The sequence below is a fragment of the Manis pentadactyla genome, chromosome 4 (assembly GCF_030020395.1).
Source record: "Manis pentadactyla isolate mManPen7 chromosome 4, mManPen7.hap1, whole genome shotgun sequence".
Lineage (NCBI taxonomy): Eukaryota > Metazoa > Chordata > Mammalia > Pholidota > Manidae > Manis > Manis pentadactyla.
This window is the reverse complement of record NC_080022.1, coordinates 19,559,071-19,576,742: the sequence shown is the minus strand read 5'-3', so window position 1 is coordinate 19,576,742 and position 17,672 is coordinate 19,559,071.

Below are 17,672 nucleotides of genomic sequence, written 5' to 3'. Positions count from 1 at the left end.
CCAAGCCCACAAAAGACAGTCAAGAAGAATTTCCTGAATAGGCTTTGACTGAAATAATGCATGTTATAGTCATAATACTTATTCTCGTAGGCTGCCTCTCTCAAGTCTAAACAATACAAGCCAAAGAGGAGTTCAGGACCTCATAAAGTTGTATATGTGGAAGCCGAGGATGCTTTAGGAAGGGACACATAGATCCCAACATAATTGATTCCTCCTCTCCAGTGGATTATTTCCATAGGGAAGATGGGGACTCCTGACCAAATCTTCTTCCTCTCTTGGATCTCCATCTCAATGAAAACTTTTTAGGTACCCAGTCATTGTGCTAACTCATAAATTTGGTGAAGGAATCAGATAGGTAATATGCACTAAGTAGTGTGATGACCAAAAATGTGTCCCCTAAAAGTAAAGAAAAAACATCCCCTGCCTTCCAAGAAAGTAGTCTAGTTGAAGAGACAGGACCTAATATAGCTAAGTATTTCAAGTTTCTTGTGTATTGGTTTCTGGGAATAGTAATATCTAGGTAAAAGAAAAAAAAGAGGGGGCTCTTTAGAGAAGGCAGAGGTGTCTAGTATCAACAAAAGAACATCTCTCCTTTAAAGTACTTTGCAAAGTTCCTCTTGTGTAGATTCATGTCTTCATAAAATGAAGAGCTGAAAGAAGTCTTAGTAATAATAATTACTCACTCAACATTTTTAAAATATTTATTAGCCACTGTGACAGGCATTGTTTTAAATGTTGAGAATACAATAATAAACAATACAAACAAAAATTCCACTATTGTGGAGCTTATATTCTGATAGGTAGTAATAATAACAGCTATTATTTTGTAAGAATACAGGCTCATGGTGGGTGGGGACGGAGGGAGAAGGAGATTATGGGGCATTATGATTAACACACATAATGTTGGGGAAGGCTCTATAGCACAGAGAAGACAAGCAGTGACTCTACAGCATCTTACTAAGCTAATGGACAGTAACTGCAGTGGGGTGTGGGGGGGACTTGAAAATATGGGTGAATGTAGTAACCACAATGTTGTTCATGTGAAACCTTCATAAGACTGTATATCAATGATATCTTAATAAAAAGTAAAAGAAATAATACAGGCTCATTTCTTACCACATTCAAGCCTACCAATAACTCTGAGTAATAGATATTAATATTCCCACCTTACAGGAGAGAAAACTGAAGCTTAATGAATCAATATAGCTTGCCTAGTGCAGCTCAGCTAATACACATGGCAGAGGCAGATTCGAACCCACGTTTGACTCCAAAGCTCACATTCTTGCCACATTTCTAGTATGCTGTTATAATGACTGGCGCTGTCCCCATTTACTGGTGAGGACTAAGATATACGCAAGCAAAACAGCTGTGGAAGGAGACTATATATTGGATATTAGTAAACAGGACCTAAGCTTGTCATTTCTCTTCCTTGGGCCAGAGCTCTTGTCTGCCATTTCTATTTATCTCCCTTCCAAAAACTCCTTGGCTTTCTAAATCAAAGAGCTGACCAGAGCCACAGCATGTCCTCCTTTGGGCAATCATTCACATCCAGCTCCTATTTCTGAAGTATTCCGAGAACTCTGTGGTGAGGTCCAGGGTGGTTGTGGTAAAAGCACTGGCCATCTGCTAACATGAATGATGGTGTGAATTTGAGAAAAGTACTTCCCACAATGTGTGCCTCAGGATACTCAATCCAATGGGATGATGAATACATCTAACCTTTTAAAAAAAAAGTTGCTATAGAAAACATTTGGAAAATAGTATATTAACTAGGTTTCCTATACAGGATTTTTTAAAGCCTTTACTATGGTAATATGCTCTGTAATTCATCAGGAAGGGAATACAAAGTGTGCACTGTTTCCATTCATTCATCTGTTCATTCACACATTTACCTAACAAATATTTATTGAGCATCTATTATGTGTCAGGTGACATCCTTTGAAGAATTGGGGATACACCAGTGAACAAAACATAAAATACCTGCCCTCATAGAGCTTATATTCTACAGGAGATGGGCAGATAATAAACAAATAATTGAGGAAAATGTGTAGTATATGTAGTTCGAGCCTGTTAATTTGTTTTGTGATTTCAAGAAAGGAGCCCTGTTTGCTCTCTAAGGTCAAAATGAGGGAGTTGAATTATCCATTTTTGACATTCTAAAGTGATGTGATGTGTGTGTGTATGTGAGAGAGAGAGAGAGACAGAGACAGAGACAGAGACAGAGGGAGGGAGGTAAAGAGACTCCATTCCTAATGACACTGAGAAATATCTGCGTTTTCACCCCATGCTGTCATCTTTATCCCACTCCAGGGACTAGAGCTTCCTACATCAAGCAGGATTGTAGCACCTCTCACCTCTTAGGCCTGTTGAATTGGCAGAAAGAGGATGAGCCAAGGGAGTCCCCTTCCTTCTTTCAGTCCTGCTCCCCATGTGGGCCTTGCTTCACAGAGCAAGATGCCAGGCACTTGCTTTCACCAATAATGGCTTCATTACATTGAAAGGAGACGAGAGTGACCTCAGTGAAATAGACTTCCTGACCCCAGCTGACCTCTGACCCTCACCCTGACAGACTCTAAATCTTTTCCTCCTGACACATCCCCCACAAGGTACAGGCAAGAGGAGGGAATGATGAGCCTGCTGTACCCACTGTCCAGTAACTAACTCACCAGGTGTCCTCTTGCAGTAGAACTTGCCATGCCCATTGTCATTTCCCTCATGGCTGCTGATCCTTTTAGTGATCCTCACTGGGACTCTAATCTGGTCTATGGGTCACAACTCATCAGCTGCCATTCACCGGGTGTCCATTTGAATGTTTCCAATGATTGTCACATGTCACGGAGGCAGGAGGCTGGGTGTCTAACCAAATGCTGTCATTTCCCCAATACTACTTAGCCTAGACCTTTAACCTACCTTTCCCTGACTTTGAGGTTACTGTTTATTGAAGGCTAGTTATATATCAGGTGTGCACTGAACACTTTATGTGTATTGTCTCTGTCTGTTCTCAACCACCCTAATTTTACTGAACAAAAACTGCAACTTAGTGGAATGAGGCGACTTGCTTTGATTCACGTATCACAAAGAGTGCATTCCAGGTCTAGCTCAGGCCAGTATTTTTCTTTACTTTTTTTTTTAATAGTTAAAGTAATTAATGCATGTGGTTAAAAAAAAATCAATTAGTATTGAAAGAATTATAATGAAAAACAACAGTGCCCTGACTACCCCACCCCCTTCACTCCCATGAGGAAACCACTCTTTGAGTCATTTTTTTCTAGAGGATATTTCTATATCTCTAAATAATATGCATGCACTTCTGTTCCTTGATTTATCAATTTTAGATATTATCTATTGATTTCCTGTTATGGTGGATGAAGACTCACCTCTCTTACAGGGCCCACCTCCCCTTTCCCTTTCCTCCCAGCACAGTTACATCACCATTTTTAGCTAAACTGATAACCAATATCCAGTCCACATTGCTATGAGTGTGGAAATGCTCACTGCATTGTCAAGTAGCATACTAGGACAAAATTTCTTTTCTTATTCTGAGTTTTACTTTCCCTGTACTCTCTAACTGCCTTTATATTTTCTGCAATATTTGTCATGAAATATCCTCAATTATTTCAAAGGCTCCATCATATTATCTCTTTCAATAGGCCCTCATTTTCCAAAGCCTCTTTCCTGAGGCCCTCCCTTCTGGCTGCTGTCTGGGCTTGCTTTACAGCTGTCACCCTGTCACCTTCACAACCTCTCACTGTGGTGGTTAGAGCCACTGGACCCCATGTCAACCTCTTTCTTGCCTCACAACTGAGGAGCACAACCTCAAGTAACCACCTAAGAAAGGGCACATGGATGGGAAATTTTCTGAACCTTACATTTGAGTGTGTTATTTTTTACCTTACTTTTTTTGATAGTTTCAAAGCCATACTCATCACTCTGCTATGCTGACCCCTCCCAAACCCCAACCATTTTCTAAACTTAGCTTACAAACCTTCAGCAACAGGGTGCTTACTGCTTCTGGAAGCTTTGTCCATCTCCTGATAGTTGCATTGTTAGAAAGTTCTTTCCTCCATTGAACTGAAGCTGACTTCTATAGCCTTTTCCCACTGGGGTCTTTGGAACAAGCTCCCTCCCTCTTGCGCAAAGACTCTGCGGTAAGCTTTCTGTTCAAACCCCAGGTCCACCCTTCCCCAGCTGTGAGACCTTGGAAAATTTGTGAGAGGCTCAATGTCTTAATTTTGGTTAATTTCCACTGTTCCTCTGGAAGTTAGCCTAAAGCCAGGTTTACCGAGTTTGATCCTCAGTGGTCCACAACCTCTTTTCATTGTCTGTGCATTACTCTGTACAATGCTCTTTGCAACCGTGAAGTGTTTTCCCATGTATTATCTCACCAGACCTTGGACAGGGAAAAGGAGGGAGACAATACAGGCATGTGGTTATCTCAGTTTGGCAGGTAAGGCAAGTCTCTGCCCCTGTACCAGACTTACCTCCAAACACACTCTTCACTCCTGCCACGATTAGCATTCTAGGGCCTCCATATTCTTTGCTCTCTCTCTCTTCCTGGTGTTTTCCCATGCTTACCCCTCTGCCAAAAACGCCATTTCTCTTACTTCACTTTGCTGATCACTCTTTATTTTTTAGGCTCCAACATAAATGACACTTCATCCAGGGATCTCTTTGCCCCCACCCACTCACCTACCCAACACCCCTCTCGTGTGTTCTTATAGTACCCTGCACTTCTATAACAGTATTTGCCCCACTTTATTCTGTTTGCTTATTTGTCTTTTTCTCCCACTGGCTACTGGACTGTAAACTCCATAAGCCAGGAACTATGTCTGTTCTTGTTCACTGTGGGCCCAGCACACAGCACAAAGCTTGCAATAAAGTAATTTCTTATTAAATATTTGTCAGATGAATAAATGAATGACTTACCCAGATTCCATGGCTAATAATGGCCAAAATTAGAATTCAGGTTTTATTTCTAAGTACAAGAATCCTTTTCACTGTCTTCTAAACCTAACCTAATGCCTACCCTTAGCCCCTATTGCCAGACCTCGTCCCCACTTAATGCCTTAGTATCTTAGATTGTTTATCTGGAAGAAATGTTAGAGCTGATTCAACCTCTTAATTTTATAGATAAGAAAACTAAGATCTATAGAGGTTAAGTAGTTTGCCCGAGGCCACACAGCAAATTGTGGCATCCTTCCTACCAGACTGGTGCTTTCCCACTGAGCTCACCAAGGAGTTCATGGATTCCCAGGGCTTTGCCTTGGGGGTCGTAGTAGTAGTAAATAATCCCACCCAAGTTTCTGCTTTTATGTTCTCTAGCTACTTAAAAATCCAGACCCCAAGGGTCTATTCTGAGACAGCTCACAGGAAGAAGTTTCAGGTGGCAGGATGGGAGGTGTGTGGTGGGGGGATCATGGGAGCCACGAGTGTAGTCACCAAAACCAGGCTGTGCAGCACGACCCTACAGTTGTGGGGTCCCCCGAGGCAACACCAGTTCCTCTGCCCATGACGCTGACCTTTGGGACCAGAGATCAATAGCATGGACTTTGGCTTCAGCCCCCTTTAGTCCTCCGGTGACCACAGGCTGCCCAAAAGAGCTAGCAGGACTCAGGGTCATTCAGTAACTGTCCCTCTTCCCCAGCCCCACTTGGGGCACCGCTGGGGGAGGAGCCAGGGATGGAAACCGTGGTGGAGAAATACAGGTGTGGGCGATTCTCCCCTCTCCACCAGAGGGCCTGCACCTCCCCTTGACCCCGCCCCCTTCTCCTTACCCTCACCCCAGCTTTCCCGTTGTCCCCTCTGTCCCCGCCCACATGCTTAGCACTGGGCCCCTACTCCCCTCCCTGAACGCCCAAGGCTCCTCTTTGAGCCTCTAGCCTGTTTGCTGAAACCCTCCCTCCCTCACTGAAACCCTACATTTCTCAGCCCAGTCTCCTTCAATGACTCCTCCCCACCACCCCGCAATGTGCAGTGTGTTTGGAGTTTTTTTGAGCTTTTCCAGTCAAAGCAGCAGACAGGAATTTCTCGTTCCCCATTTTCTAAACATCTCATCCCAGGTCTTTTTTCATCGCCTCCGCTAGCTCCCCAAGAACAAACCTACCGCTCTGGCTGTAACATTAACAGGACCGTGTTTCAGAAACACACCCACCCACCCCACCCCCATCCCACCAACTTCCATGCTTCCACCATTCCTTCTCCACACGCCGTGCCCCAGCCAATCGCTTCTGACTGATTGATTAGGGAGGAGGAGAGAGAGGATCGATGGAAGACTCTGGGCCTCTTCCTATTCAAAACTAAAGGTCCAGGAGGGAAGGATATTAATTGTAGGAAGGATCAGACGATGGCTGCTGTGGAGCCTGAGGGTGAGGTGGTCGGCAGTGTGTGGGACCGTGGGGTCAGATTCTGCAGGGAAGAGGGTTGTGGTGGAGCTGACAGAAGTGAGAAGGCATATCTGGTAACAGTCTTGGCATGAGGTGGGGTATCCAAGATTACCCCACAGATGAGAAATTTACCAGCCCGTTATTCTTCCCTGCTCGGAGGAGTACTGGGTCCCTGGTACTCCAGTGTCCAGCAGGGGGCGCTCTGTCCCCATATTTCCCCTTCCCTCACCCTCCAGAACCGTTTCTTTGTTCATTCATTCATTGCAAAGTGTTGGTTGAGTACCACTGTGTGCCGGGCACTGTGCACCAGGCCCTATGCCACAGACTGCACACATGCAGACGAGTGAGACAGACAGATAGCTAAGGTCCCAGATTTCGTGGTGCTAGGAGGGTAGGATTACAGCAAATAAATAATTATAGTGATTCAAGGAAAAAGGAATCAGACAAAGCTTTCTTGAGAAAATAACTTTTAAACTGAGACTTAACAGTTGCCTAAATTTTGACCATGTGACAGTGTGAAAAAGAGGTGTAGAGGGGGTGTGTAGGGGTTGTGTTTCTGGCAGTGGGAAAAATGTGTAAAGACCCTGAGTCAGGAAAGAGTGTGACCCCTTCAGAGGGAAAGAAAGTTGCTTGTGGCTGTACTCAGAGGTTTGACCCTTTTCCACTGCAGAACACGCAACAGCTGGGGCACTCAACTTTTCAAGGCCTAATTGCTTTTCTTCTTTGGAGAAGGGGAGGACAGAGCCAGCAGCTCTCTGAGGCCTTTCTACAGCAATTAACCTTGGGAGGGAGAATTCCTGCTCATCCCTTTCCATCCCTTTTCATCCCTCAAGTTCAAAACTTCTTGTCCAAAAGGAGGGAAACAGAAGTAGCTTCAGTTTAAGCTTCAGAGCCCCTCCCAAGGCTGTGGGGGGATCCAAGTCACGTGCACACATGCTGATATAAAACAGGCACAATAGGATATTTTAGTCACAGTTGGGAGTTTGAAATGGGATGTATCAGCACCTAGTCTGTTGGAAAGTGGTACAGAGGTGTGGCAGGCAATTAATTAATACAAATGTTTTAAGATGTTTTTGGTATTTTTCAACTTTAAAATTTGTGTGTCATCATGACTTTTCTCATTCTAAATAAACATTCGCTTGTTATATACATTTTATACTTATGATCTTATATTCCTTTTCTTACAGAGGACCTCCTAAACTGTGAAAGCTCCAGGCCCCCTAAGAGCTGGATCTGTCTGAGAGGGGCTCCAAGAGCCTGCCTACTGGCTTCAGACATCAGCCAGCCCCCGGCCCCGACCTCTTTCCCCTTGAGCAGCCTCTCCTACCCCTGTAGTCCACGGGGTAAGCTGGGTGGCTGGCTGGCCCAGGGGTAATGAGAATGCCAAGGGGAGTGAGGGGTCCTTTGGTTCCCAGGGAAGTATGTCGAGGGCTACAGAGAGCTGGAGCTGCGCCTCCAAAAGAGGAGTCACCTCAACTGTCCAAGGCCAAATGGGAGTCTTTGCAGGTGTCCATTCACTCAGTTCGTTCCTTCATCGACTCACACAGCTGCTCTGAGAGGCCTCGTTGGCTCTGATACCTCCTTCCCGGGTGTGTGTTAGTCCTGAGTCAGAGGCATCTCCACAGACCCTTCCCAGGTCGTGTTGCAGACAGAGCAGGTCTGGTCCACTTGTGTTGCTTAGGTATTTTGAGATGGGGGTGGTGGTAATAATGGCTTGAATAATGTGATTTCTTAGGATAGATAGAGCCTGAGAGAGGGGTGCATCCCTGTCAGGCACTGGGTAATATTGATCCCTCACACCCACATGGAAGAGCCCTGGAGCTGAAGCCTGGAGATCTGGGTTCAAATCCCACTTCAACACTATTTAACAGCCGGAACAAGTAGCCTTAGATCTCTAAACCTTTATAGCTACATTTGTAAAATGAGGATGTGATAAAGACCTTCTCTTCCAACTTTTACAGGAAGAGCCAAGGAGATAATTGATGGTAAAATGTTTTAACTTTTTATTTTCAGGTCATTTCAGATTTATAGAAAAGTTACAAGAAGAATAAAAAGAATTCCTGTATTTTTCACCCAGATTCCCCAAAAGTTAAAAATTTACCTCATTTGTTATCATTTTTTCTCCCTTCCCCCTCCCCCCTGTTGTATACTAAATATACTCAACTATCTCAGAGTAAATTGCTGACATTATGGGCCTTTATCCCTTAATACTTGAGAGTATTTCCTAAAAATCAAAGGACATTCTCAAACATAATCATAGTACAATAAGTCTGGATGATATACTACAAGTATTACTTGAGTTTTTTCGATTGTCCTATGGAGATCCTAATAATGTCATTTCTTGCCCAGAATCAATTCTAAATCACTCATTCTATTACAGTCTCACATCTTTATCTCTTTAACCTGGATTAATTCACTGGTTTTTGTCTTTCATAACCTGACATTTAAGAAAATAATAGGCCAGTTATTTTGTAGAATATCCTTCAATTTGGTTTTGTCTGATGTTTCCTCATGATTGGATTCAAAAGTTTCATTTCTGGCAGGGGTACCACAGAAGAATTTTTCTCATCAGGAGGTAAATGATGTTAATTTGAACCATTATATGTTGAACTTGAATCACTTGGTTGAGGTGTTGGGTTTTTCCACTGTAAGGTTACTCTTTTTTCCCTTTGTAATTAATAAGTATCTTTTTTCTGTGGGGAGTCATACACTGAGATGGCATAAATATCCTGTTTCTCCAAACTTTCATCCAGTAGTTTTAACATCCATTGCTTAATCCTGGCCTAGATCAATTATTATTTTGATGATCACCGTGATTCTCTGATTACATTATTTCTCTTTGTTTATTACAAGAGCTTTTCCTTCTCCATTTGTTTATTCGTTTATTTATATCAGAATGGACTCATGGATACCTCATTTTTCAATGGGCTATAATCCATTACTATCAGTTATTTTGATGCTTAAGTTGTCCCCAGTAAGGCCAGTGGAAACCCATTCAAACTGGTTCCTGAAGCCTTGTGTTCCCATTTTTCTTTGAGCACTTCCTTGCCTTCTGGCACTTCGAGCTGTATAAGCCCACCTATGCTTTCCCAGCCCAGCACTGAGATCAGCCATTTACTCAAGGAGCCACATGTTTTATAAACTGTAAGTAATACTCAGCAGCTGTGTTCTTATTAACCTAGTGCTTTCAGTTTGTAGAATCCAAAATATCATGTTTCTTAAAAAGTCTTTGGATTTAGAAAGAACTGAGCTTGAACATTCAACTCTCTGGCTTTGTGACCTTAGGTACTATAAAATGGGAGCAATAATGCTTACCTCTCTGAGTTGTGGTGAGGATGTAAACTCCAGGTAAGCAAGGATCATTGTTTTAAACTGCAGTATCTCCAGCACCTAGAAAGGGCCGGTGCTCAGGAGGAGCTCCGTGATAGTCTTGAAGGAAGGAATGACCTAAGATGGCAGGTATGAAGCTTTAGCATTGTACCCAGCACGCAGCCAGCTTGCAGTCAGGGATGGCTGCTGTTATTATTTACTGGGTGTGGTCTGCTTAATGGACCATTTGTATATGCTCAGATAGAGCTGGTTGTCAGGAGTGCACTGGTGATGGTTAGCTAGAGGCCTCTGCCCCTTTCGGAGGAAGAAAGAGTTCTAATAAAAAATATTTTAAAAATTGGACTAAGCAGTCTGGTAAGGGGGGCCAAAGACAGGCAGTAAAATCCAGAGGAGGTTGCAGCTAGAAATCAGCGAACACCTTTGGAAGGAGTATGGTGGCACTGGACCCTGGGGTGGAGGAAAGGGTGGGAGGAAGATAAAAGGCAGGAATCATTGATGGAGGCAGATTTCTGGGAGATGACAATAAGCTTTGTGCTAGACTGAGGAGACAAGTGGATGAGGCTGCATTTCAGAGGCCTTGTGTGAACTCCCCATCTAAGGCAGCACACAGAACTCACTCTGTGGGGGCCTCCTCACCTCAAGGGAGACCTGGACATGACCATCAAGAAACCCCTAATCAGCTCCACATTGCTAATCATCAGAGAAATGCAAATTAAAACCACAATGAGATATCACCTCACACCAGTAAGGATGGCCAACATCCAAAAGACAAACAACAACAAATGTTGGTGAGGATGTGGAGAAAGGGGAACCCTCCTACACTGCTGGTGGGAATGTAAATTAGTTCAACCATTGTGGAAAGCAGTATGGAAGTTCCTCAAAAAACTCAAAATAGAAATACCATTTGACGCAGGAATTTCACTCCTAGGAATTTACTCTAAGAATGCAGCAGCCCAGTTTGAAAAAGACATATGCACCCCTATGTTTATTGCAGCACTATTTACAATAGCCAAGAAATGGAAGCAGCCTAAGTGTCCATCAGTAGATGAATGGATAAAGAAGACGTGGTTCATATACACAATGGAATATTATTCAGCCATAAGAAGAAAACAAATCCTACCATTTGCAACAACATGGATCGAGCTAGAGGGTATTATGCTCAGTGAAATAAGCCAGGCAGAGAAAGACAAGTATCAAATGATTTCCCTCATCTGTGGAGTATAAGAACAAAGCAAAAACTGAAGGAACAAAACAGTAGCAGAAGCACAGAACCCAAGAATGGACTAACAGTTACCAAAGGGAAAGGGACTGGGGAGGATGGGTGGGAAGGGAGGGATAAGGGGATTAAGGGGCATTACGATTAGCAGACATAATGTAGCGGTTGGGGGGACATGGGGAAGGCAGTATATACAGAGAAGACAAGCAATGATTCTATAGCATCTTACTATGCTGATGGACGGTGACTGTAATGGGGTATGTGGTGGGGACTTGATAATAGGGGGAATCTAGTAACCATAATGTTGTTCAAGTAATTGTACATTAACAATATCAAAAAGAAAAAAAAAGAGTGGTATATTATAATAAAGAAACCTGAAATAAAGAAATAAAAAAGAAACCCTTAGTCAGATGAGGGAGACCCAGACCCTGCTCTTGGGGCTCTCATCCTCTGAGCATGCCTCCCCCCCACCATTCTGCTCCGATCCTTCTCCAAATCTGGTTGGACCTTCAGACCCTTGGCTGGTCTCCCATCTGTCCAGGAGGCCATCTGATCTTGTACCCGGCTACATTCTTAAAAGCCACCTTCACTCAGCCTCTAGAGGTTTCCTGGAAGCAGGGCAGTGGTGAGAGTCTGCTTCAAAGTGGCCCACATTCTCTCCTCAGGGGTTATTTTGGAAGGTGACACCTTCCTGCTGCCTACCACAACCCCCTTTCAAAGCCTCCCCACCACCCAGCACTCATAGCTGCTATGAGCTGACAGAGGGAAACCACAAGACCAGAATTTGAGCCAGTCTGCTCAGGAGAAGCCAGGGGTAAAAGGGTGGTAAGGAACAAGGCCCCTGCTTGGCATGCCCCCTGGGCACAAGTAGGGTGTGCAGGAGCATCAGGCTTTGAGGCCACAAAATCAGCCACATTGCCATGGAATCCTCTGTCCTGGAGTCTGTCTCTGGGGACTCTGAATGGCATGTTAGGGAGCCCCTCTTCCTTGCACCCATTTTAAGAAGTGGAAATTAAGGAAGTAACTTGAGCAAGTTAGTGACGGAATCAAGCTAGAACCCAGATCTCCCAGCTCTATCCTGTGTCCTCTTTCCACAGTCCCAGTGATTCCTTGGCCAAGAATCCATGGAATCTAGAACTTTCCAAAATGTTCCCTGAGACTTCATGAAGTATTCTGAAAACACAATCAAGGCTAGTGATATTTATTTTTTAATTTATTAGAAAAATATACATATAATAAAAACTCAACACATTTCTATGATTGCTTTTGCTGTGACATAATTATTGCCTTTAATAAATGGTATGCCATACCCAAGTGTTGTGCATGTCCCTCTGTAATGGCCGAAATCCATCACCACATTCCCTCTGAGGCCAGCTTCCATTGGGTTGCTCCCAGACAGTGACTGAGTAGGTAAGGATAGACGATGGGACCATCCTGGGAGACAAGGGGGTCCTCTGATGGGCAGTTTTGGATCAAGGACGCCACATTGGCTCTGCTGAAACTTTCTTAGAATTAATTGCATGACAGTCTAAGACTTCTCACGTCCAAACTTAATTCCTTCCTCTGTCCTCTATGGGTGTCTCACCTGCACTGTGGTCCACGAGCTCTTTCAGCTTCCTCTGGCTGATTATCCATTTTCCCTCACAGGTATTTTCCCCAATAAATCTATCCCACGTCTAATTCCCTCTTAACATTTGCTTCGCAGAAGTCTTGAACTCTGAGTTTTAAGGATTCAAATTTAGGAAAGATCAGGATGATGTCTGGGAGGAAGGAGGATGCAGACTGTATCTGTTTGGTAACTCACAGGGGTACAAGCTGTGATGACTCCTGATAAATAACCAAAAATAGCTTCAGTTCTTGAAACTGTTATCAAATAGTATGCTAGCTACTTAAAATACTTTGTATTTAATGCTCACTTAGGCATTTCTTATTTCCATTCTAAAGATGAAAAAGAGGCCCAGAGTGATTGCATGTCTTCAGGCAAGATCACTTGGGTGAAGTGGGCAAATGCATCAGGACTCAGCTGCAGATAATATAAACTATTATTGCCAAGTGGGAAGGTATGTAATACAGGGTATTAAGTGCTTCCAAAACAACTAGAAGGGACAGGGAGCTGGTTCTAGACTAGGCCTCCAGGAATAACAGAACAACTCCACAGAACTGAGCAGTCAGGAAGCTGCTTCCTCTGCAACACTCTGAAAGGTGAAGAATCTGTAATTGTTGGCACCAGACCTATACTAGATCCACACCAAAAAAAAGAAGAAAATATGCCCCAACCTTGACCCTGGGCTCTCTGCTGAGTTTCAGAAATGGTTGGCTTAGAACCTTTGACCTCTTCACTTTCTGAATTTCACCCAAATGTATCTAGATTAGCAGACCATATTCAGTCAGAGTCCTAGCTGCAAGGGAGTCTGAGAAATACATTTTTTTTCACTTTCCACCTGTGCAGTACAGGAAGGCATGCTAGGAGGGAGCAAGGGAGGGATATTGAGTGCCAAGTCTCCATTTCCACCACCTTTTCTGCCAGTGCAGAGCACTCTGCTGAGGGCCTGCTCTTGCTTGCATACCCTTGATGCTGTGGGGATGCAGACATAGGGTTTTAATGGAGACTTCCCTTGAGTCCTCATTTCTTGGAGCTCCCATCCCGGCAGGAGCCATTTATTGGAAACTCCAGGAAAGCATTACAGTGTCAGGAAGGCAAGACTATCCTCATCTCTCTCCTCTCTCTTTTTAACAGTCTTAAGATATAATACACAGACCATGTAATTTATCTGCTTAAAGTGTACAATTCAGTGGTTTTTAGTATATTCACAAAGTTGTGTTAACCACCATGATCTACTTTAGTGCATCTTCATCATACTAAAAGCAGACACTCCCCATTTCTCCACAAGAACCCCCAGCCCTAAGCAACCATAATCTACTTTCTGTATCCATAGATTTGCTTATTCTGGACATTTCATGTCAATGGAATCATACAATATGCCACCTTGTGACTGGCTTCTTTCATTTAAAATGTTTTCAATGTTCATGTTATAGGGTATATCAGTACCTTATTTCCTTTTGTGGGTGAAGAATATATCATAGTATGAATGTATCACATTTGCTTATCCACTCATAAATTGATGGACATTTGGGTTATTTCCACTCTTTAGCTATTATAACTAGAAATGTGTTCTAGGACAGCTAGAAACATGGAAGGGACTAGGGCTCTCTGACCTTGGGCAGAGGCAGTTGAACCTGCCACACAGGTCTGTCCTGATTGGGGTGAATGTTATTTTAAAATATTTGAACCAACTTTAAAAAAAATCTAGAGATTGCACATAAAAATCCTGATTTTCAGATTCTCTAGAAAAATCAGAACTGGCAACACTGACTCCTTATTTTGCTGAGTCATGGCGAATGGCCCATGTTCTATGGTTTGCCTCAGTTCCCACCTGTCCCTGTTAATCCTGACACCATGGCTGAGTGAAGTATTAGACTTCTTCCTGGAGCACGTTATGTTAGCTGCATGGCCATTTATATAGGCATTTAAGTTGATGCTACCTGGTTTACCCTTGCTGAGTCTTTGTTTGCTTATATGTAAGATGGGATATTAATAAGTCTTTGGAAGGTTTTGAGGAAGATAAAATGAGATGATTGTAAAGAAGTTTGGCATATGGGAGGCACTCAATAAATTTAACCTTGCTTTTTCCTGGCTGCCTAGTATTCTGTTGCATGGATGTACACAGTATGTAGTATTCCAATAATAGTGGACATATAGGTGGACTTCAGTTGTTCCCTGTTTCACACAGGCTGGAAAGGACATCCATGTCCACTAGGCAGTGTTGCATCGTGGTTAAGAGTATATTAACTTTACTGGATTTAGATTCCACCTGTGTGATCTCTTTGTTTCCTATCCCCTTGGAATGGATGATGAGAGGAGAATGGGATGGGATGACCTCAGATGTCATTTGAAGACCCATCTGCAGGAGGGAGTGGAAGGTCACAGGTGGGTGTAGGGGAAGACGCAAGAGTCTCAAGGCCCCTTCTGCAAATGTGAGAGCTGGCACACCCTATCTCAGGATCTCCCCACCCTAGGGTGTGAAGCCAAAAGCCAACTCATTGCATCTGACAGACTGACAACTGGGCTGTCTGAAGAGATGAGAAAAATGCGTATCAGGCAGAGGGAAGGAGGTGTTAACCACAGAATGGAGTAAGGCAAGAGCATGGTAGACTGGGCTGAGCTCCCCACACTCAACCCTGTACTTGGAGTCACATCCCTCATAGCTGCTTAACCCTTTGAACCAGTGATGGCCCCAGACAGCCCCCTGACCCAGACTCCTTACTTGATGCCCTTCAAAAGTAACCATGCAACAGAACTCCAGGATCCCTGCACTGAGCTGGCTGGCCTCAGGTTGGAGGTGACAGTGGTTATGGATTGGAGAAGTTTTTAAGGTCTTCAAAGAGAAAGTAGGGCTTCTGCCTGTGGTTCCATTGTTCTTCTTTGTTACTTCACAAGCCAGCCTCATCCCCCTGGCTCTACTTTTCTTTCCAAACCTCCACCCTGATAATAATGAGCTCCAAAGGTTACATACCACTTTCTATTTTGGCAACATCCAGCAAGTCTTCTGATAACTAGACTGTAAATTCCAAGGTCTGGGTCATGTTCCTATGGGCTATATTCCCAGCAACTAGTCCAATGCCTGATATATAGTTGGCAATCAGTAAATATGTGAATGAATGAGTGAGTGAGTGAATGAATGACAGACTCTTTGGGGATGCTTGCAGGGGGCCAGATGCTAATTCCACAGCTCTGCTCCAGTCCTTAACTTGGGCCTCTGTCCATCTTGATTTTTCTGGAGATCCTTTGGCCCCTGAAGGGAACCCAGACTCTACTGTACCACATTTGTGATCCTTTTTACCCATTCATAGATGTCATGCTAGGATTCTTCCCTGAGCTCTCCTTCCCCTTTAGGATGTTGCAGCCCCAACTTGTATTATGTGATCTTGATCCAGTCGCTTTCCTTCTCTGAATCTCAGTTTTTTTGCCTGTGAAACAGGAATAGTGGTATTCATTGTGCTGCTTGAGTTAAACAAAGCATGTCAAAGTGCTTTGCAGGGTTCCTGGCACATGCTGAAGGCTCAGATGCTTCAGATGGGATCAGGAGTCTCCAACCAGAAGTTAATGAACAAAGCAATAAAACTGAATGTAGCTTATTTCTTCAAGTGTGCTGCCCAAATTCTGATCTTCCAAAGTGTGCCAGGAATATCCATCACAATTTCAATACTTTTAGGAAGCTGACTTGCAGATATTTGCCCAACTAGGCAAAGACTGATGTACGGTATTAACAGTAACCCACATTTGTCAAGTGCTTGCTTTGGGCCAGACACCATTCTAAGGGCTTTGCATGAATTATCTTGAAGAATCCTCAAAAGAACTTTCAGAGGCAAGGCAAGTACTGTACTATTATTATCCCCACTTGACAGCTGAGGAAAGAGGCACAGAGAGGTTAAGTGATTTGCCATAAGATCACAGAGCTAGGATCAAATCCAGCAGAACTAATATTCTTAACCACTCTGCATATTACCTCTGTATGGAGGTCCTTTCCAGTCTTGCATGGAACAGGGAAAAACTGGAGTCCACCAATAGAGGAATTCTATATGGTATGTCCATCCCTGCTGTGGAACACTCTACAGTCAGGAAAAAGCAGGAAACAAATGTGTGTGTTCTGGCATGAAATGATGACCATAGTGGATTGTTGGATAGAAAAAGCTGCAGAAAAGTATATATCATATACTTAATTTTTGTACAAAAACATCATCAAAAATTCCATTTATCTGTTTGTAGATTCATAGATAAAAGCCTGGAAGGATAAACACCAAACAATTCACATTGACCACTGGAAATTGGGAAGGAGGAAGCTTCCTTTTGTGTCTTTATATTCTCTGTTGTTTGAAATGTTTACCACTAGTATGTATTATTTTGTAATGTAATTAACAGAAAGAAGGAAGTAAATAGTAAGTGTGCAGTGAGCCGGGAGCCTGAGGAGCCTGTACCACTCTCCAGCTCTTGTCCCCTCCTCAAATGCTGTTTCTTTTCAGAGGCCTCCTTGGTGTTCCCCACTCATCCCTGAGCATCCCTCAGCCCTACTTCCCCTCCACAAGGATGTCCCAACCCCCCTCTGGTCACCGAGAACTTGCCTTAGCCTGGGTCTCTAGCTGGGTCTAAGTTGCTTCCCAGGTTCCCCAGTTAAGAGGCCATGGTCCTACTCCTGCATTCCCCCAGGGGCATGTAGGACATGGTGATATTACGGTTAGGCCAGTGACATCACAGTGGACCTGGAGGCTGACAGAACAGAGGACCTGGCAGGGCCCAGGAGATGGGAGCCAGGAGAGGCTGGCAGGTAGAGGCTGTTTGGGGTGGGAACTTGAGGGTCTATGTCTTCAGCCCACCTCCCAGGACATTCCCAGCCAGGTCTTTCATGGATTGTAGGCTTGGAAGTCTCCAAGGTCATTTCTCTTTTTGCTTCTAGCCAAAAGGTTGTACAGACATTTTTAAGAGTTGAGAGCAGAACATGATGCCAGGGTGGAGTTGGCAGATGGAAGCCAAAGGTGTGTGTGAATCCTCCATAGAGATATGGTGGGGTTTTCCAGGGGTGTGCAGTGGACCCCGTGCCCCCACTGTGATTGCAGCAAAGTGGCAGGGGAGGTGGGTTTGTGTCCTGGGAAGCTGGAAGGGCCCTAGCTTTGGGGAGTGGGGTTTT